Here is a 23,436-nt window from a genome sequence, read left to right as displayed (position 1 = left end):
AAACTCCTATAATTCCCAGCCTTCTTGGCTTAGGGAATTATAATACGAAACAAGGGACTATATTTGCAGTATTAACCACAAAGGTCACTTGGAGATGAACTGCTATAATTCTTCCTCTCACTCTCTTTATTAAATTGACTGTCTTCCCACTGTTTTATTTAGTAAAACAGTCTAAATAAATATCCTGAGAAAGAACTCTGGAAAATGCTTTGTAACAGTGAAGCCAAATGCTATTCCTTATCCTATAGTTGTACCATCACTTCTATTACAAAGCCAATTTTTGACAGCACTGACTTTGGGAGAATATTTGCTCATTTTCCTATGCCTCAAAGTGTTTTAACAGCATGGCAGTCTATATTCAGCAAGATTCTCCATTAACTTTCCTTTTCCATACTTGTATTTCCATGGAGGAAAGCAAGAGAAAAATTTTTTCAAAAACATCCATGTTGTTATATCCACAGCTGTATATTAGACTTTTGCTTCATAATATGGTTAGTGAAGATTTTGGTTTTAAGATTACAGAAAAGCAATAAAAATGCAACAGAAGCTTTGCTGGCAAGCATCTTGCTTTTAAATTGCCGAATGTGTATAGCTTGTCAGATTGATTGCATTAAAAAATAACATGATAGACATTTAATCACAGTCACAGAGATTTTGTCTTCAATATGGTCAAAAAAAAGCAAAAGAATGCAGATACAACATTTCTATTTTTTGATCTGCTAATTGATGCTTCTTTTTTAAAAAAATAGATTTATATATGTATGGAAACTAGGATCCTAAACATGGACTTAGAAGAGGTGGTTCGCAACTTTTGTCAGTATTTGAGATATCTAACTTATGTATAATTTTGTAAGGTAAATTTAATTTATTACCCATCATCATAATAAATATTTAAGAATTGATAAGATACTCAGGAAATCTAGTTTTTCAAGGCCTCGTCTAGACAACCTATGGTCTAACCTGGCACTAGAATCTTCTGCTCTATTTTTTATTCATATTTATGAAATCAATAGTCTTCTCAAATCTCTAACTCATAATGTGATAACAAATACTCCAATTCAGTATATATAGATTCGCTATCTATACTGTTTTCATTAGAGATGCTTAATTAGTCGATCTTAGTTCCCTCAACCTTAAGCCACATAGATCTGCAGTTTCTGAGGCCGAATTCCCCACACACCTGAATTTCCATGCCTACAGAGATAGTTGCTTCCAGACTTAAGTCAGCATAGCATAAATATATAGCTAGGATGAAAGATCAGAGCCTAGCCCTCAGGACATGCCATCCCCACCTCATCACTGTTAGCCCTGAAATAACATGCATGTTCCATGTGCTCCTCTCCACTATGACTGAGAGATTACTTACACATCTATTCCACTTCTAGCTTAATTAGTCTCGCTTTTCTTGGCCCGAGTTGGTTTTGACTTGCATATCAGTGTGTGACTGAGTGGAACAAAAAACTTAATTACATGCTGCCCACCAAACAACTGTTCCAGATGAACCAGTTCAAACTATTCAAATGAACCAGTTTCCAGGGTTTTTTCAGCCTCCTAATTCTTTTGCTAATGTTTTCAAATGGAATCTAAACATTTTGACTTCTAATTCATAAAAGTACTAGAAAATTATTAGTGTTCTTATTCCTTCAAATTTCTTTGTTTGTGATCTTTTTTCCAAAAATCTACCAGTAACTACAAAGGAATTGCATAGAGACCATCTGATTGTCCATGTCAGCACTTGGAAATTAATAATTATCACTTTTTAAATACTGTGACACTAATACCATTCTTTTAATAAACTCTCAGCATTACTGAGGGACTTACCACAATCATTTTATCACTCATTTAACAATAATAACACATTTTTAAGTATCACTGCAGTCTCAAAAGAAAGAAGTTGTCATTGGTGTTTATTTTAATCAAGGTTTCAGACAGAGGCCCATAATTTGAGATTTGTGAGAGGAAAAACAAATTCCAAAATATAGTATGTAAAAGCCAGATACCTAAAAGCAGTCACATTCTCACTGACTTCCTGAGTTGGTGAGGTTGATTAAATGCTAATAAAAGCAAGCAAGTTTGACACCTCATTTGGAGTGGTTTGGTAGGATTCTCACAGTAACTGCTAGGGCTTGTAGCTGGCAGCAATTTTATATTTGAGCTCAGCATCAGTGGGATGTTTCTGTCAGATTTTATTCTTAAATAAGTGTGTTAGTAGAATACAGAATTCTTGATTAAAAATACATTTTGGATTCTCAACCTCGAATGCTCTGAATTGCTTCCTTCTTCCATAAGCAACGCCATGACTATCACTGGTTCACTAGAGGTGTTAACCTGATCTTATAATCAGTAGCATCAACTGAGGAACTCTTAGACAGAACTTACTATGATTTCATGAAGCAATAACTTTGGGATGACAACTCTCTGTAGACCTCAGATCCATTTGGAGCACAATTCCTCAAGACTCTACAAGCATAGAGGCATAATTATATATGGCCAGGTAAAGTGAAAAATATAAATTTTCTCTTAAATGTGTTCACTGAATCTCCAGTTTGATAGTTAGATACTACTAAACCAATTTTCAGATGGCCACCACACATAATATACCAAAAAACATTTCAGATCTTGCATATGTGGATGCAGTTTCATATCCAGGGGCATACCGAAATTAAAAAAAAAAAAAAAAAAGTAATTCTTCGTAGTTAGCAGTATCCTTTAATTCTGTGGCTTGCCTTGCAAGATTTCTGCATAGTAGGACCTGCTCTAAATCTGTCCTAGTGACAGCATAACACTCTTAAGTAATCTAAGTGTCCACAATGCTGAAGTATGAAATGTTCTTACTAAGAAACTAACAGAACCATGCAAGTCCTTAGATTTGAGTGGCTCAGAACAGAAAAAAGAATTTTGCCCTCTACTTGAAGTCTAAAACTGATACTCTTACATGAAGCCAGTGGCCACCTTTAAACCTCATTTGTCATATAACTTTGCTTTAATAGTGACTCTATTCCATATATAGGAACCAAAGGCATGAAGTTATTTACTGCTAGAAACGCTGAGGTGAATTTAAATAAAATTGGCAATAAGGATTACTGAAAGTGAAATTTCAAAATATAAAGTTTTACAAACTTATGACTGAAAGAGCAAATGCCATTTGACCTGTGTATGTATCAACCAGGCAGTTGTTTGATTTGGCTAAGCTTTCTAATGAATGTTACAAGTCAGTCACGTGCAGCTCACAAACCCATCACATCCAGCACCTTCCTCAGTACAGACTTAAATGAAGACTTAAAGAACTCCTCTATGATTTCAGGCTAACATTATCACTTTCTGTTTCTCCATATAAAGCAATCTTACGCCAAGTGCAGACAGATATTTTAATAGCTTTGTTTCACTCATAGCTGTATCATTCTGACTTCTATTTTTATATATATAGAATTTTTTTAATTCTATCCTATATATTTTTTACATTTCATGGTCTCTCAATTCATTCCATAGTGTCTAGTTTTAAATATTTTCACAGGGCAGATCTCAAAAGCCATGCTTGCCACATAGAATCAGTAAGATTGGAAGGGACCTCTGGAGATCATCTAGTCCAACCTCCCCACTCAGCAGGGTCATCTAGAGCATGTTAGACAGGGTTGCATCCAGACAGGCCTTGAAGATCTCCAGAGAAGGAGACTCCACAACCTCTCTGGGCAACCTGGTCCAGTGCTCTCTCTCTCACACAGAAGAAATTCCCCATCACGTTCAGGCAGAACTTCCTGTGGTTCAGTTTCTGCCCATTGCCTCTTGTCCTGTCACATGGGACAACTGAAAAGAGTTTGTCCCTGTCCCCTTGACACCCTCCCTTCAGGTACTTGTACACATTGATAAGATCCCCCTCACTCTTCTCTTCCCCAGGCTAAACAGGCCCAGCTCTCGCAGCCGTTCCTCACAGGGCAGATGCTCCAGCCCTGTGATCATCTTCATAGACCTACACTGGACTCTCTCCAGTAGCTCCAGGTCTCTCTTGGACTGGGGAGCCCACAACTGGACACAGTACTCGAGATGAGGCCTCACCAGGACTGAGTAGAGGGGCAGGATCACCTCCCTCCACCTGCTGGCAACACTCTTCCCAATGCACCCAAGGACACCATTGGCCTTCTTGGCCACAGGGGCACATTGCTGGCTCATGGTTAACTTGTTGTCCACCAGCACTCCCAGGACCTTCTCTGCAGAGCTGCTCTCCAGAGGGTCAGCCTCCAGCTTGTACTGGTGCCTAGGGTTATTTCTGCCTAGGTGTAGGACTCTGCACTTGCGCTTGTTGAACCCCATCAGGTTCCTCTCTGCCCAGCTCTCCAGCCTGCGCAGGTCTCTCTGAATGGCAGCACAGCCCTGTTGTGTATTAGCCACTCCTCCCAGCTTGGCATCATCACCAAACGTGCTGAGGAGGCACTCTGTCCCCTCATCCAGGTCATTGATGAAGAAGTTGAACAGGATGGGACCCAGTACTGAGCCCTGGGGGACACCACTAGCCACAGGCCTCCAACTAGATTCCACACCACTGATGATGACCCTCTGAGCTCTGCCTTTCAGCCAGTTCTCAATCCACCTTCCTGTCCACTCATCTAACCCACACTTCCTGAGCTTCTCTAGGAGGATGTTATGGGAGACAGTGTCAAAAGCCTTGCTGAAGTCAAGGTACACAACGTCCGCTGCTCTCCCCACCTCTACCCAGCCAGTCATTCCATCAGAGAAGGCTGTAACATTGGTTAAGCAGAATTTCCCCTTGGGGAATCCATGCTGGCTACTCCTCATCACCTTCTTTCCTTCCATATGCCTGGAGATGACATCCAGAATGAGCTGCTTCATCACCTTCCCAGGGATGGAGGTGACGCTGACCAGCCTGTGGTTGCCTGGGTCCTCCTTCGTGCCCTTTTTGAAGACTGGAGTGACATTGGCTTTCTTCCAGTTCTCAGGCACCTCTCCAGTTCTCCAGGACCTTTCAAAGATGATGGAGAGTGGCCTGCAACACCCACTAGCTCCCTCAGTACCCGTAGGTGCATCCTGTCAGGTCGCATGGATTTGTGGATGTCTAGCCTGCCCAGAAGGTCTCTAACCCTATCCTTCTCAACCAAAGGAAAGTCTTCCCTTTCAAAGACTTTTTCCCTCATGTCCAGGCTGCAGGATTCATGAGGGCTGCCCTTAGCGGTGAAGACTGAAGCAAAGAAGGTATTCAGTAATTCTGCCTTCTCTGTAACCATTGTCACCAGGGGCCCCGCCCCTTTCAGTAGCAGGTCCACATTTTCCTTAGTCCTCCTCCTGCTGCTGATGTATTTGAAGAAGCCCTTCCTGTTGTCCTTAACATCCCTTGCCAGACTCAATTCCAACTGGGCCTTAGCCTTCCTCGCCGCATCTCTACATACTCTGACAGCATTCCCATAATTCTCCGAAGTAGCCTGCCCCTTTTCCACATTCTGTGTTTTTTCTTCTTCTGTCTGAATTTCGCTCGGATCTCCTTGCTCACCCATGCAGATCTTCTGCTCCTTTTGCTGCACCTCTTATTCACAGGGATGCAACACTCTCGAGCTTGGAGAAGTGATGTTTGAATATTAGGCAGCTCTCCTGGACCCGTCTTCCTTCTAGGACCTTAACCCATGAGATTCCACCAGTTAGGTCTCTGAAGAGGCCAAAGTCCACTCTCCTGAAGTCCAGGGTGGCAATCCTGCTTGTTGCCTTACTTTTGTCCTGCAGGATCCTGAACCCCACCATCTCATGGTCATTGCAACCAAGGCTACCCCCAGCCTTCACATCTCCAAACAGTCTCTCTCTGTTGGTAAGGACAAGATCCAGCAGGACACCCTTCCTCACAGGCTCCTCCATGACCTGTGTAAAGAATTTATCATCAATGCATTGCAGGAGCCTCCTGGACTGTTTGTGCCTTGGTGTGTAGTCCCTCCAGCAGATGTCAGGGTGGTTGAAGTCCCCCATGAGAACCAGGGCCTGTGATCTTGAGGCTGCTTCCAGCTGTCTGTAGAAGGCCTCATCAACTTCCTCTTCCTGGTCAGGTGACCTGTAGTAGACACCCACAACAGTGTCCCCCATGCTAGCCTGCCCTTTGATCTTTACCCATAAGCTCTCAACTACCTCCTCCTCCACCACCCCTAGACCGAGCTTGATTCAGTCCAGTTGCTCTCTCACATAAAGAGCAACTCCACCACCTCACCTCCCTGGCCTGTCTTTCCTAAAAAGCACATAGCCAAGTGCTTTCCAGCATTCCAGTCACATGAGCTATCCCACCATGTGTCTGTGATTGCAAAGAGATCATGGCCCTGTGATCACACACAGATCTCCAGCTCCTCGTGTTTGTTCCCCATGCTGCGTGCGTTGGTGTACAGGCATTTCAAAGAGGTGGTCATGCCTGCAGGTTTCCCAGGAACAATGTACGGGGGTCCCCCATGGCCATGTCCCAAACACATATCCCCAGCTGCTTGCACCCCTTGGAGGCCCCCCAACCCAACTTGTGTTTTGTTGTCTACCCTGTCTGTATGACACCACCCCACCCCCCTCCTACCTAGTTAAAAGCCCTCTTTACTAGGCTGGCCAACCTGTTTGCAAAGGCAAATGTGCCCCACTTGGTGAGTTGAATCCCATCTCTCCCCACCAATTGTTGATCTTCAAGTCATGTTCCATGGTCATAGAATTCAAAACCCTGTTACCAACACCATATAGCCAGTTATTGATTTGGAAAATCCTCCTACTACTCCTCCTCCCATGCCTCCCCCTAATCAGCAGGACCAATGAGACTGGCTCCCAGACCCTTGACCACCATGCCCAAGGCCTAGAAGTCTTCTTTGATTGTCTCTAGTTTGTTCTCTGTATCATTAGCACTCACATGAAAGAGCAGCAGAGGGTAGTAGTCTGATGAGTGTACAGGCCTTGGTAGCCTTTCAGACACATCTCGTATCCTCGCTCGAGGCAGGCAACAAACCTCTAGAGGAGGGGTAGGTCGGCAGATAGGCACCTCTGTCCCCCTCAGCATGGAATCACCCAATACAGCCACTCGTCACCTCTTCCGAATGGTCATGCAAGGCACAAGGTCAGACAGCCCTGTTGCTTCCGTTGAGGCCAGATCTGGGTTCTCCTCATTCTGGAGCGCACTAAACCTGTTCTTCAACTGTAACTCCAGGTCTGCAGGAGGATTAGGGGCCTTTCTTCTTTTTGTTCGAGAAGCAACTAGCTTCCAGCCTTCTTCAACAGTGCTGTGCTGTACTATTTCACTCTTCACAGAGTCCTCCAGCAACTCCCCTGCTGCAGGGGATTGGGACTGCGGGAGCAGTATGGTCTCCAAGAACACCCTGTCCATCTCCTGCTGACAAAAATTTTCTTACATGTTTCACAGTCTACTGACTTCATCCCACAGCTCTTTGACTTGATGACACAAATTGTCAACAACAGCACACCTCTTGCAGGAGGGTGGACCATCAGTCCAGGCCGTCTGGAGAGGCTCCATGCACTCCCTGCAGCCTGGGACCTGTAGGGCAGCGTCTGCTGTAAGAGGCTCTGTCTGGGCTGAAGCTTCTGACACAGCTGATGTAGCGGTTCCCTCAGCCACTGGCAAATTGCTTTACAGCAAGTTACAGCCGTGTTAGCAAGAGTGGGCACTACTAGCGCTGGAAAAAGAAAAGATGTCCTCTTGCACCTAAGTACACAGACTGCTGCTTCTGTTCGCTGCGCTCCAGGCCTGGCTCTTAAATAGACCTCTCCCTACTACCGACCCACAGGGTACTTGATCCACCCTAGACAAGGGCTACTTGTGTCAAAAGCCCCAATTCCTTCTATTCAGGGGCAACCTAGACAGCTGGTTAGCAGCAGCTACACCCAGCTAGGGTGGGTGATAAGTGCTGGGCCTTCTTTCAGGAGAGCTTAAGGCTTCCTGCAGTTGCCCTTGCTCAGCTCCCCTTGCCTGTTAGCAGAGTCACTCTCTAGTCCCCTCGTCCCACAAGGGTCAGCAGACCACGATGACCAACACAGGCCCCAGAAGTTCAAGGCAGAGCCGAAACAGTGCTGTGCAAACTGCTGCGTCGGTTTGCTGCCTCATCACCTCAATATCATTTTTACATGTGAAAAACATAGAACACAATTGAAAGTATCTATAAAGAGCAATATTTGAAACATTCTGCTTTCCTACTATAAACCTTTACAGCTAAAGTAGCATTTAGTTCACACTGACAATTACGGGTTATAAACAACTTGATGCAAATATACTAAAGTCATTTTGAAAAAAGTGTTTCTTTTCTGTTTGTTTGTTTTACTGAGCACACAGATAATGGAATCTATGAAAACTACACTTTTTAAATTTTTTAGAGAACAAACCAAGTTACACCACAGAAACCAATAGAAAGACATCTGTGGCCTGAATCAATATTTATGTAGAGCTAAAATTATTAAACCTCTATAGTGGTCTTTTTCATATACTAGAATTCCTGAACATTTGGGGAAAAAAAATAAATGTGCTTTCTTATTTTACAACACTTTTAGTTACAAATCCAAAATATCTTCTGTTAAAAATTCAAAGTAAATACATTTCCATGTGCATTAAATAAATGGCACCATATTTATCTAAAAGTCATTAGTAGATGTCACTGTGGAGTATAATCTGAAGCTCTGCGTTTTATGCAGTTTAAAGGATTTTAACTATTTTAACTTCTGAAATAATTTTGTCTTAGTAAATATAAAAGGCACTTTCCAGTTACCACGTAGCTCAGCAGATGTGCAGAAGTAGTTTCATGTGGCATATTTTAATACTCATACTTTAGAGAGTGCCATAAAAATAAAGTGCTGAAGAGCTGCTACAGAATAGCTGCTTTCTAGGCTGGGAATTGCCATGTCACTGCAGTAGGAAGCCTCAAAAACTTCTTAGAGGGGTACAAGAAGCACAGATTTATATATTTACCTGTCTTCTACTGAAGCAACAGTTATTTGTATATATAAATACAACCAAGCAGATAAGTAGATTTTTTAATCTGTAGAAATATCTTTTTTTTTTTTCCAAAATGATTCAAACACTGAATTAGAAGAATATGCATATTATTCTTTCCCAGTTCATGGATACTCAGGAATTCCTAACCCTCTTTATATATTCTGGTGAACTACTATTTCCAGAAAAATTGTGATTGGACTGTCAGTGATACAATAAAACAAGCACTAAATCATATGGCAAAAAGTTCGGGATAAAAGGAGAAGAATAAGTTTAACAAACTGCATGAGAGAGTCACTGTGTTTTAATTTCATGTTGCCACTGGCATCTTTTCTCCCATCTGCATTAGTCCAGTCCATTTGGAAGTCTATACAACACTCCCTGGGACAAGAACTGCTTCTTTTAATATGAACACACGGTGTCTCAAACAGTGCTGGTCTGCAGAATTTGAACAAATGGCCCTTGCCTGCAACGAATACCATTACTGATCAAAGTTATATCTCTGTACATGGAAATCTAATGACTTATATGTCAACCTGCAGTATTTTGGTATAAGTCTTTATCAGACCTTCATGAGTACAAGGATATTGGAATCAGCTTTCCATTCTATTTGTCTAATTTAAGTCCTTTATTTTTATAACTTTGCTTTCATTTAACTGGTATAAGCTATTGATTTTTTGACAGCGCCTGCCATGATGCAGATTGTAAAATATTTCAGAAATTACTCTTAAGCTTTCCTATTCCTTATGAACTGTCTGTTTGTTGAGTTATGTCTCAATAAACTATTGTTATATCCGTGCTGCCAAAGTTGTGATTGCAGTGGAGGTAGATAAACTCAATACAGCTGCAATCTATCTAACTACTCGCAGAAATGGAACCACAAGGGCATTAGCTATGGAGTACATAATCAGTGATTTCAGTGCTGTTATTACACAAGCCAATGATGTTAAAGCAAGCTCAGGTATGGATACATGTACTGGAATCACACCTCTGGATTTCTTTGCAGACACAGCCTGAAGTACTGAAGTTGATTAGAAAAAAATCCAATGCAAAAGAGAAACAAGCACAAAAACTGAGAAGAATTAGAGGGAAACTCTGTATTGGAAAAATAAGATTCTGTCCAGTCAATCCTCAGATAACTGAGGAAAAATTAAGAATTAGGAAAAGTCAAACAAAAATAATTAGTCATTAAAGGTCATAAATCATAAAAGGTCATCAGAAAAAGGGCATTACTGAAAGAAGCACCAATCTAGAGGATCTTCATCCAGTTCAATTTATTGCCTTAATTAAGTTTCAGTTCATATTGTGATTCCTTAAAAATTGCCTGTGTGTTCTTACAAGGTTTGTCTTGCTGATTAAGATGAAATAAATCATTAACTCTCCTCTCCTACACAGGTTGTTAGGCGTTGTTGCAACTTGATCCTCATACCTCAGTACTCCATGGCAGTAAAGAGAGAGAAGTCATGTATACCAGGAAAAGTGTTTATTTTTTGTAAAGTGGTGACTTATCTCATTTCAGGGTGCCAATTTGAATATTATTTTGTTTGAATTTCCTCCTATGAAGGAGAAGGACATGAGAATGTAGCAGTAGCTGTGGAGCTTAACTCATATAAGTCAAAAGTTTTCAGACCCACAGATTAAAGCTTTAATTAGCTTGTAAAATAAGTTAATAACAAATATGCAAACAGGTGCCAATATTTCCGTATTTTCCTTGAATTAGTCATCTGTGATTGGGCTCATCACTTTTAGAGATTTTACTATTAGGAAAGAGAAAAAATATATATTTTCCTTTATAAGATCTGATACTTCTCTACAGATAATTCACTGCAATCAAACATCAGCTTGTTTCATTTCTTTTATAATCAGCATTTTTTGCTAGAAGACTGTGAAGGTTTTTCTTGTCTAGTAATAAAATGCAACACAACAATACAAATACTGTTACCATTCTACACTTTAGTCAGTATTAGATTGTATACCCTCCATACAATTAGAATGAATGAATTTGTGTTGACAGATGTCTATATTGCTCTTTTTTCTCATTGCCAGTTTTGTATTTTGAAAAGTATATATTCTTTTCAACACTTTACAATGGGAATATTTTACATGACATAATAAATAAATACAAATTTCATAGAGACTGTAGAAGTGTGGAAATTGACCTCAAGAGATCATGTAGTTCATTGAACTGGATCAGAATTAAGCTCAACTACAAAGCTAAATTTCAGCAAAGTAATACCTGCTTTAAATTCATTTGCTTCACAATTGGAACTCTGCTTTTTAAAACAGATTTCCTATGGAGACTAGTAGTTAATAAAAAAGAATGTGCAGTTGTGTAAGTACAGATTTGCTGCACACAACAAATGTCAACAGACAATACAACCAGCATTTTACTGCTTACTTCTTTCAGACGAACTGCATATTTTTCTCCAGATTAATATTGAATTACTTAATTTTTACCACAGGAAAAACCTATTGTATTTTCAAATCACATGAGCAAGCAAATAAAATAGTGTGGAAGGAGCGAGAACTTTCATCCAGAATAACAACTCATAAATATTGCATTAAAATACTTATTGTACTGAAACTTACCAATGCATCACAGTACATCCTGAAGTTATACCTATTCAAAAACTTTTTAAGGATATGCCATATCGTGACTGCAGAAACAGCTACCCTCTCACTGTGATAGAAGAGGAAGATAAATTCCAAAACTAACACTGACTTGGTCCAGACCACTTGGTCCAAGAAGTGTCCCTTGACCCATGCATACCTGCATACAACCATGCTTGTTCATTTCTTTGAAACAAAAATAGGAAAGCCATATAACACTGTGCTATGTCAAGCCATGTGAATTTGTCAGCTCCTGCTTCAACAGCCCTAGAGATTTTTGCACCACCCACAGTCACACAGGTATACCATGAGTCACTTCTTCTAATGATAAATAATTATTATATTTATGTATCCCATCACTAAATCATACTGGCTCACTGCTGACTGTAGTCTCTTCTCTAATTCTCTCCCACATACTCCAGTTCTTTTCCTGCATCCTTTTCTCACTTGTTACTTTATATGAACCCTGCCTCAAACTTAACCTGTTGCACTTGAGGTGCAAGAATCTTTTCCTTTTTGCAAATACTTTCATCTACTAACATTAAGCAGTTTGCAATGATTCACTTGGGTGATACTCAGCAATGATACAAATCATCATCACAGTAATTTTACACAGCAAAAGGAAGTTAGAAACTATGTGATAATTTATCAAGGCTCAAGAAGATGGGTATACATAATGCTTTTGTATCAGTTGGCCTGTCTCACACTTTAGGATATCAAATAGTCTGTTTCCTGTAGCACTGCCCCGAAAGACACATTTCCTCATTGCTCTCAGGATTACTCTATGGCAAAACCTTGATTCATAGGAAAAAAAATCTGAAAACCTTAATGTGATTAACCCAAATAGAATCCAGGTGGTCCTCTGATTCAAAATATAATTCCTTGATCCTTTGAGATGCTAATTGACTCAGCTTAGCAAAAGCGAACAGACATCTTCCATGAAAAATGACGGTTTATGTCAACTTTCTGAGTATTCAGATGCCAACAGTATTTTGATTCTGGAGTAGAAAATTAAGTAGTTTCCGAGACATCTTCTTTCTTCAAGATTTTTTTTTATCTAAGGCAGAGCGAGATTCATCTTGTTAGTGTCTATTGTATCATTTCTTGTCTTGGATCATACTGCATAAAAAGATGCATACAGAAACAGGATAAACTGAAATTTAGCCATTTTGAATTATGAGGAAGAAAAAGAGAACAATGCTTCAAATATTATATAATTTTACTTTTCACATCCAACTCTGCTTAAAAAAGTATTTCCAAAATAAATAGCTATAACATTCTACTCCTTGCAAAACTCTGTGCTACTTTCAAATTTGCATGTATAACAGGAGTATTTCTAAAATGCTCTGTATTTGAATAAAAAGAAAATAGATTAACTTGGATAGCTTTCATGGACAATGTCATTTGCTGTAGAAGTGTGCCTGCCCTGTCTTCCAATATTTCTCCAATCTAAATCACATAGGCTACCTGTCCACATGAGAGAGAGTTGCATAACTTTTTAGAAGTCTTTTTACTTTTCAGGGTGATGTACCACAGATAAATGTGGGGTTTTTTTGTTGTTGTTGTTCTGGCAATGCAAATTAGATTAATTCAAAATTTGACAGCAATAGGATCAACCAAAGGTCATGACTTAATGTGGTGGTATATGAAAGCCATTCATTTTTTTAAAAAAAGTTAAGAAATTTTCCATGATATGGGGAAATTACAGGTATAAATCAAAATATCTGAAATTTATTTTTAATTATTTTTGGAAATTGTCTGAAAGAAAAAATTGCCTTTCCCCATGCCATTATTTCAATCAGATATCTATGGACAGAATCGCTTTCTCTTTTCAGTAAATCCTGTAAGATGACAAAGGTACTTTAAATAAAGACCAGATAACTTGGTAAAATATATATTCTAGTTCAAGCAGAAGTTCCTTGGCTTAGTGCAAGAATTTCACAGGTAAAATTCTATGATCTGTATCTTGAAGAGAGTCAAATCCTTGTGCTGGTCCCCTCTGCCCTTATTACTTACCTCATTTAGAACAATTTTTGATTTCTACATTATGTGAAATCATTTCATGCAGTAAAAAGTAGGCAAATGCATTTATCTGGAGTCACAAAGCTAGGGGACTCTCCAGTGTTCATGCAAGTAATCAACACTAGATAACCAAAGATTAATATGAAATGAGACCATGAACTGACCTGTCCAGCTGCCTGTCCAGCTGATTTTTTTTTCTCCTTCCTGTCAGTATTCATAGTCTCCTGGCTAGTCTCAGCATCCAACAAACGCTAGCCTAGATCAGCTGAGACCAGCAAAAGGCTATGTTCATATGGTCCCAACATTCACTTCCTGCAATAAATTCCCTTGTGTGAGGAAAATTGTGCCTTTTGTTTTGATCATTATTGAGCCTACACATTAGTAATTCTTTCAGAACAAGGACATCAGAAAAGGGAAGAATAGATGTTTCATGCACAGTGTAAGCAGTCAGACAAAATACCACCCAAAACCTGCTGAAATAAGGAACAATTTAAATCAGATTATTCTTCTGACTCTGGCCCAAAAAAAGGTCACATAATTACTTCTCTAATAGAGCCTAGTATAGCAATTATGTCACCTAATGATAAATTTCTCGCAGAAAGTTTGTCCTGGTAATGGTTTCCATGGCTGCACTGGCATGAGTGACTAAGACTTTATATCAAGGCTGAAAGGAAGAGACAGATGTAACTGCAGGTAAGTGGCATGTGTGGCCCAGTATGTTATCTATAAATATGACATTGTGTAACATGAAGTCGATATGTGATTCAACAAAACACCTGAAGATATGAAGCAACTGTGAAGCAGATCATCCCTTCCATTTCCCCTGGCTGGTTTCCTTTTCCAACAGTGAAAGGACAGGATGATGGAGTAAAGTTTGTGAAGAAGGATTATTTTGCATGAACAAATAAAATATTTACTCTCAGCAAAAACAAAGAAGAAAAAATGGCAAATCAAATTAAAGCTGAAGATTCCTTATAGCTAAGGCTTAAAGTCTGATGGCAAATGAACGTTTGATGGTAGCTCTGATGCATGCATATCTGCGTTCTTTATTTCACTTAGCAATATCACCTAGTGATAGAGGATGCATTGCAGTGGCTTGGTTAGTGCAACAGATGAGATGAGCTGGAATCACTGCAAGTGGTACTTGACAGGATCCTCTATTCTAAAAAGAATTGTAGGGAGTCAAATCATTTTGAGGAAAGGACTATGTCCACAGACAGTCTTTTCAACATAAATAATGATGTCCCCTCACAGAGCAGAAAACTTAGAGTGAACACAAAAGTTACCTTAAATTTAACTGGCAAAATGAAAAGGGAGATATTAAGCTGGGAAAAATATTTCTGAAGTATAGTCCTCTCTGGTAAAGGTTGGAGGAAAAGAAGAACTAGAACTGAAGCCCAAGCAGAATGTTAATTACTTTGTATACTCAAAATATTTAATCTTTAAGACATATATCCTTCCTTTTTCCTGTAAACCATTGTAAAAGCATTAGGCTCTGGCACTGGAGAATTTATGGAGTTTCATTTCCTGGTTTTCTCCCCTACTCCCAGATTTTAGCTTTATCAAAAGCAAGGAGTCTGAACTATTTCTACTTACTTACTGCCAAGGGATTTCTGTAAGGTCTCTACTTTTTCTTATTAAGAGTTTTCTTAGGAAAACTTCTGATTGTATCTCCAGGACAGGTTGAGACTAACTCTTAATTAAAACCAAGCTTAAAAATTAAGATAGTACCTTTTGTGGTAGGGAGCAAAATTCAAAAAATTAATATATTCAGTATGTGAATTGTTCTACTGATAATGAGCATCTGAAGGTAAGCCTGATCCATGTGATATCAGTGTTGCCAATTTAGATCCCAATCTCAGAAAACATTACTTTTCAAAACTCAATATGCCTATCAAAGTGGAAAGATGCAGAAGAGATAAGGCAAAGAAGGAAAAAATGATGTGAGTTGGAAATGCTGCATGCAAACAGGGAATTCTGAGAACCTGTAGGCTAATTTTTCTTTTTAATTTCCTGAGTAAGAAAATCAAGAGGCTGCTAGGTTGTGGAAACATTTAAAATGTCTGCTGAATATAAATAGGAAACAAGAAGAGCTAGTTTATTTGTGGTCTGACTTCGCAATTTCTAGGAATCTGTTATTCTATACCCAGTTAGCAATGACAAATGGAAATGTTAGAATGCTCTCTAAGTATGGTTTATTATAGCCAGTCAAGCTTAGCTTATCTGTATGGAAAGCAGCTGCTTGGTGATAGTCTAGCATGCACGATAATGAAGCAAAATATCTTTTCATTGATTATCACCATGGCTTTATACATGCCATTGTTGCTATGTTCTTCCACTACAGTTTTCATGACTGACACATCCTGAATGTTCCTGTATTGCCTTGCTGTCACCAAAAATACCACAGACAAGCAGTATAGGCTTTCTGCCAACTAAGTGTACTTGCAGACTGTGAGAATTTGCCCAATTTAGTAAACTTGCTGACATTTTCAGCTACTTTATTTGAGAATTTTTTTCATACATAAGGGACCTCCTAAAGCTTTCTGGGGGGATTGGATTTCCTCCTGTGAAACTTAGACTTAAAAAAGACAAAGAAATTCTGTGGTCAGAGGTAGATTCATATGGGTCATTTGTACTACAGTCCTGGAGAGAACAGAAGAAGGAAGAAGACTCTAGCCTAAATAAGCAACAGAACAGGTAACCCAGTATGCAGATGGGAAGACCTTCTGTTCAGAATAAGTAAGAATGACTTAACTGTTTCTTTTATTAGTTCATATATTTGTTTATAGTAGTTTCTGTACTCTGTTGCATCAAACAGCTCAGAGCATCCCAATTAGTTGGGATCCTGCAAACCACCAAAAATTTAAGCCACAAGTTAGGCTAAGTTCAAGTGAAACAACGCATTATCCGTTGACTTTAGTGGTAGTTTTAACATTAGGAACCTCCTGATACAGGCAATTAAGAAGCCTACAAGGAGAGATGCCATACTAGGTCTCATTCTTATGGACAAGAAAGAACTGTAGGTGTATGTGAAAGGCAGCCTTGGCTGTAGTAATCATGATTTGGTGGAGCTCAGCTCTCTAAGAGAAGGGAGCATCCCAGCCCTGGGCTTCATGAAAGTAGATTTTGTCCTGTTCAGAGACCTGCTTTAAGGTATCTTATGGGATATGACCCTGGGGAGATAAGAAATCCAGGACAGCTGACTGATTTTAAGGATCACCTTCTTCAAGCTCAAGAAGGGTTCATGCCAGCATGCATGAAATCTAGCAGAGGCAGCAGGAGGCCTGCATGGATAAACAAGGAGCTCTTGACAAAACTCAAATGTCAAAAGGAAGCATACAAGAGGTGGAAGCAGGATCAAATAACTGGGGAACAGTATAAAGACATGGCTGTTGTGCAGGTATAGGGTTAGGAAAGCCAAAGCCCACCTTGAGTTGAATCTGGCAAGGGTCATGAAAGACAAGAAGAAGAACATCTATGGGTACATCAACAGCAGAAGGAAGCTTAAGAGGAAAGAATACCTGCTGCTGAATGGGACCTAGTGATAGAGGATACAAAAAAGTCTTAGGTACTCAATCAGTCTTTACTGATATGATTTGTCTTCAGTATCCCAGTTCTCTGGGAACAGTGTAAAAGTCCAGAGAAAGGAATACTTATGCTTGCTGGAACAAATTGGACATATACAAATTCATGGAACATGATGGGCTGCACCCAAGAATACAGTGGGAGCTGTCCAATGTCATTGCATGACCACTCTTAATTATCTTCGAAAAGCTGTGGTGATCAGGAGGGGTTCCTGGAGACTGGAAGAAAGCAAATTCACTCCTATCTTCAAGGAGGATCGGGGAAGCTACAGGCCAGTGAATATCCCCCTGATTCCTGGAAAGATGATGGGGCAAATAATCTTGTAAACAATTTCTAAACACAAGGACAAGATGAAGATTGTGAGTAGTCACACAGATTCAGGAAGAGGAAGTCACGCCTGACCAACATGATAGCTTTCTTTGACAAGATAATTGATCTGGTGGATGAGAGGGAGTAGTTGACTTTAGTAAGGTTTTTGACACTGTCTTTCATAACATCCTCATAGACGAACTAAAGTACAGACTAGATAAGTGAACAGTAAAGTGGACAGAATATTGTCTGAACTGCCAGTCCCAAAGGGTAGTGATCAGCTGCACAAAGTCTAGCTGTGACTGATCTCTAGTGGTGTACTTAGTTAGGGCCCACCACTGTTTAATATCTTCATTAATGACTTGGAGGATGGGACCAAGAGCACTCTAAGAAAGCTTGCAGAGGATACAAAACTGAGACCAGATGACTGTGCTGACATTCAGAGGGACCTCAACAAGGTGGAGAAATGAGCTGGAAATGTCAAGTCTTGTACCTGGGGAGGAAGGACCCCATGCAAAAGGATAGGCGAGAGGCCAGGGCTGGAAAGTAGACTTGCAGAAAAGGATCTGGGGGTCCTGGTGGACAACAACTTGACCATGAGCCATCAATGTGCCCTGGTAGCAAAAAAAGCCAATAATATTCTAGGTTGCATTAGTAAGAGTGTTGCCAGCAGACTGAGGGAGGTGATCCTTTCCCTCTAGTCAGCACTGGTGAGTAAACCACACTTGGAGTGCTGGGGTCCGCAGCAGAAGAGAGACATGGACATACTGGAGCAAGTTCAGCAAAGGGCCACAAAGATGGTGAAGCGACAGAAGCATCTTCTATTCAAGGAGAGAATGAGAGAGCAGGCACTGTTAAGTTTCAGAAGAGAAGGCTCAGGGGGATCTTATCAATGTGTATAAATACCTGATGGGGGGAAATAAAGGAGAAGGAGCCATGCTCTTCTCAGTGGGGTCCAGTGACAAGACTCTTGGTCAATGGGCACAAATTGAAATAAAAAATTTCCATGAAAAAGCATCTTCAGGGTGAGGGCAGTCAAACACTTGCAGAGTTTATCCAAAGGGATTATAGAGTCTCCATCTTTGCAGTTATTTAGAACCAGGATGTGGTCATGAACAACATGCTCTAGGTGACCCTGCTTCAGCATGGTGGTTGGACTAGAGAACCTCCAGAGGTGCCTTCTAATTTCAGTCATTCTGTGGATGTCTGACTGCCCATATAGGGAACTGATTAGTAGTAAGTGACTCTCTGTATAATGTATTCCTCAATGGCAAAGTTTTGACATAGTTACTGCTTGTTGTTAAATTTTCTCTAATACAGATTTTTTTTCTCCTATGTGGTTGCACTTTAGTATCATCTTTAAGCAACAAGACAATGACATTGTTTTGCACAGTTTTAATAGCATTGCCTTCAGCTGAGTACACCCACTTTTGAAAATGCATTTTTTTATATCTGAGTGAAAAATGTTTACAAATTGAGACATTAATAAAACAGTTATTAGCATAAACCTCTTAACATAAATTGCAGTTTGCTTTTTCTAAGTCCTGATTTTAATGAATAAACCTTTACATTTTTAAAATCAATTTAGATGATATATTTTGTGTACCTGAGACCTGTCCTTTATGGAACCTTGTGACTTAAAATAAAACAAAACATTAGAAGAAAATAAAACGATTAGATTGAAATGTCCAAGCCATGTCACTGCCTTACTGCATAGTGCCACCTGCTGGCAAATGTAAACAGATTGACTGAAATATTTTATTTGAAGTTTCTAATGCTATTACAACACTGAGGAAAAGAAGGAGGGGAGCAGAATGATGGTCGTATTCTGACCTTTAAAATAACGGTAATTTTCTTTTCAATATGTGTTGAGTGTTAAAAAAAAGAAAATGCTCAACTACTCCCATTTTTCCCAGTTTAATCTCTTTTCTCCAATATGTTTTTAACATGAAACAAATATTCATATTTTTAGTTAATTTCACAATCACTTAAAAACTGGATTTTTCACGGAAACTATGATTTTTTTTAACTAGCTATAAAAACTAACTATAACTGAAAGCTATAAAGCTTTCAGTAGGGATTCAGTGAGCCCTATGGCAAATAACTGCAACTTTACAGAGATATGTATTGCATTTGAAGCTGTTAGAGAATACCATTCGCATGCAAGATAATTCCGTATTCCTATGTCATTGGAGCAATTAATGGAACCATTTCTATTTCTGCTGAGGATGTTTCTATGTCCCTTTTGGGATAAACTAAAAATACAGAGAATCACTCTTTTTTTTTTTTTCCTCTGTGTGCATGCACACATGGGTGTGTATATCTGTGTTAGGTTCTGTTCTACATGTCACTGTGACACTGTGACCTGTGTACCACGAGGTTTTTTACATGTAGCGTACAAACAAACTAGAGGGTATTCATGGTACTTCATCACTGAAAGATCTCCCAATTTCATGGTATATAAATACTGAAAAGATAGAGCTAAATCCACACAACACAATCAAACTCAAAATCAATTCCTAGTGCTGCTTAATTTGGCAAGTGTCTTAAGTACCCTAGAAATTTACATTTCTATCATGAAAACATATGCAAAAGAGCATTTTCAGCTTTTTTCTACTTTGTATTCCCAGCAGGATTCTCCAGCTGGAAGAACCTTTGGCTTCTGCTGACCTTTTCTCAGGGACATATCAATAGGCACAAATGACACTCAATGTTATGAGGCCCAAGGTTGTTCATTACTTGGCAGATGCTAATGATATGAGGGACGTAGCTGACATTTTTCCAGAGAATGAAATCACATGCTTAAAATTCTGCCATTAAATCTGACTGACATTTAGTCTGAAGCTTGAGGTGACAAATGTAAAAGTTACAATGATAATTTTGCAGGTATTTTCCTTGACAGAGCATATGTTTCTACTCAATAATTATGATCAAATCATCCCCTGATGTTTGGAAAAACAGAGGAAATTAAAAGATTTATATGAAAAAATATTACTTTTACAGAGCAGATTCTTCATCATCTTCTGAAGGGAAAAGATAAATCAGCTACTGTGACAGAAAATTACAGGTGGGATACTGCATAGATGTCCCTTCATCCAAAGACATCTAGATGTCAGCAAAAGTAGCCAGTTCTTCCAGCTTCCATGGTGGTCTTGCTTTTCTAATTCAGGATAACAGGTTCGTTCACATATGTTAATTCTATCAGATCTTCTCTTTACTAAAATTTTCCAAGTAAAACATCTCTTTGCTATATCTCCTTATCCTCTCCCTGGGAAGTAATCAGAAGGCCAGCAATGCTACACTATGATACAAAAAAATGTTGTCAAAGCACATACTAAAAAACTCAAAACCTCATATTAAAACGTCTGACTTGGTGAGCTTTATCTCCCAGACTTTGAATATTCAGCTTTTATTGCCAGGTTTCTAATGGGTTCTTCATTTCTTTTTAGATTCCCAGACCCATGCTGTACAAGCAGTTCTGGGGACCAGCTGTTACAGCAATATGTATTTGAGCAGGGATGATTAGAGATAAACAGAAAATAGTGTTCCATTCCTGTGAAAAATCTTGAGTTTTCAGAAAGTCTTACAGTTTGTATTAGGAAGAAGCAAATATTTGACTCGAAAGTTTTCCATTTTAAAAACAAAGTAAAAATAGACAAAATTGGAGAATAAACAATAAGCAACCATCATTGCTCTTGCTTGGAAAACTTGAAATTAAAATTATACAAAGCTATAAACTATTTCCAGTGTAAACCTTGCAAAAGCTTTCCTAAACCAGAGACCTCAGCTTTCTTTTGAAGCCCTTTTTTTCAGTAAGAGTCATTCTAAGTAAAATCAGTATAATTAGAAAACTCATCTTCCACATCTGAGAACACCATAACCATAAATTCAACTTCTATTTCATTATCCATTGTTCTATAGGAATTTTTAATATAGTGCAGAGAAATAATTATACAAGTTTGCTCCCTAGTAGCCAGAACAGTTACTTGTGACAACTATGTGTTATAGGTACTCTATTCAAGGTATGATATGGTCTTGGCCCCAGTATAGGGATACTGGTATTTGTCACATGATTTTAATATGGAAGTATTTTGTAACACAGTGATAGCACTGCTGGAAATATAGACGTAAACATTTTACGTAATTTTTTGAGCAATGTTACTACTGAAGAAGCAAAGATTTGTGTGCTCACATTCAAGTGGCATGGGAAACCATATCAGCAGCAACCAGAAAATCAGAATTTGCAACATAAGAAACAAAGAACAAGGGACTGAGAGTAGAGGGAACATGCTGAACATGTAAGAAAGTTGACTGGCAAAATAAATAACTAAATAAATAATAGGAAAAAAGCACATGCATCATCAGGAGCAGGTGAGTTTCTCCCGCCTCTCCCCCCTTCTTTGGAAGCAGACAAGCAGAGTAAACAAGGAGCACTGGGGAGAAGAAAGGAAGTCTCCCAATTCAGTTCCAACTTTCCTTATCAGAAAGCTCTCAGGCCTGATCATCTTGACCTCCAAGAACCACAAAGGATGGTAGCCAAAGTTAACTCTACAGCATCTCCTCGTTATGTTGAACACTTGCAGTCAATTTATGATATAACTGTTAAGGATTGCTCTGTGAAAAAGTGATAAATGTGGGTGATGTGCAAGAACTAACCATTAGCATGAAGGGTATTGTTAAAGAAAGTTAGTCTGATAAAGCTTTGTTTTAAAGTTTAAAACTGGAGTAATTTGTCAGTCTTCTAAATGCACATATCACCATGATTTCCAGATCCCTGATATACACACATACATAAACACATATGTATACATATACATATATATAAATACAAACACATACACTTGGCTGTAGAATTCCAGCTACTGAAGAAAACATGCATTTTCAAGATAGGAAAAAAAAAACAAAAAGGATCAAAGATCAAATTAGATTCTCTCTCTACACACACACACACACATATATACATATATATAAACATACACGCACATATATATGCTTTTTCCATCTAAAAAAGCTTTCCTACCTGACCAACTGACATATTAATTAAACAGAGCACAAGAGTACAGATTTAAATCTGTCCCATTGGTTGCTTCCATTAGTTCTCTGGAGTTAACTTGGCCTTCTTCCTAAATTATTGATGTAAAGCCCAGAATTTACTGTCACTGCATTTACATTTTTCATCTTTGTATTGATGATGCAAAGATTTATTTTGCACCACTCTTACAGAGTGAAGCAATGCTGCAGTAACTATATTGTTGAATGGTGTGCTAAATAATAAGGCTTGTCCTGCCCATGCTTTATTTAAATTTTGTCATGCCTACATTTGCAAGACTTGTTCTCTATTCTTTGATGAATGGCAGTTGCCTCATTATTAAGAACTTCTTTCTCCCTAAGAAGGCTAACTGTAGCTATCTGATGTAGGAAATTGGCTGTGCACAAATTTTTGCAGACACAGGGGCTATGCTCTCTAAAGTGACATTCGCAAACTATTTTTACGTGCAGTTTTGTTCACAGGGATTGAAAGTAAACCACCTTCTGAAGGTTTACTTGGACATTCAAGTTCAATTTATCGTCATATTTTTATCTTGATTTTAATTTAACCACTATTATGTCATCAGCAAATGCTGATGGCTGTAAAGAAAAGATTAGCAGTGCTCAGAACCATAAGTAACTTTGTAAGATAAAGGTATGCTTTGTATTAGCTCTTTGCATTACTAGTTAAAGTCATACAATAAATAGGAATACCACAAAAAAGGTAACCACTAATAACTTTTTGTACTTTTCCTGTTTTCTTGTAAATACAGTGTGCAAAAATGAAAAATGGTATTCAATGGCAGCTGTAAACCTCTAGTAAGGGACAATGTGAAATTATACTGATCTCAGGAATTGCTTCAGGGTATATTCTGAATCATGTCAGTTTAAATGCTTCAGGGAAAGCCAATCAGTTTAGCCAGCATGCT

The sequence above is a fragment of the Rhea pennata genome, chromosome Z (genome assembly GCF_028389875.1).
Source record: "Rhea pennata isolate bPtePen1 chromosome Z, bPtePen1.pri, whole genome shotgun sequence".
Taxonomy (NCBI): domain Eukaryota; kingdom Metazoa; phylum Chordata; class Aves; order Rheiformes; family Rheidae; genus Rhea; species Rhea pennata.
This window is presented reverse-complemented; position numbering follows the sequence as displayed.